Raw genomic sequence first — 290 nt, forward strand, 5'->3', positions numbered from 1 at the left:
GGACGGATAACATTTTCTCAGTCACTTAGCTTTGATCTTCGCATTTCACACAACACACCAATCATTTTCTTGTTGCAGCATTAGTTGCCAAACAACTTCCACAGAAAACAAAACTACATCAACAACAAATGGGAAAAATCGATATGTTAAGGATGAGAAGTTTCTTTCATTTCAAAATATAATATTGAGAAAAGTTTCCATCAAAGCAGTTTTTAATGATGTCACTTCAAGCTTGTAGAAAGACTTTTTTCTTTTTAAGATATTTGTATGTAAAATACAGTATTAACAAC

Source organism: Octopus sinensis, linkage group LG11 (genome assembly GCF_006345805.1).
Source record: "Octopus sinensis linkage group LG11, ASM634580v1, whole genome shotgun sequence".
Taxonomy (NCBI): Eukaryota; Metazoa; Mollusca; class Cephalopoda; order Octopoda; family Octopodidae; genus Octopus; species Octopus sinensis.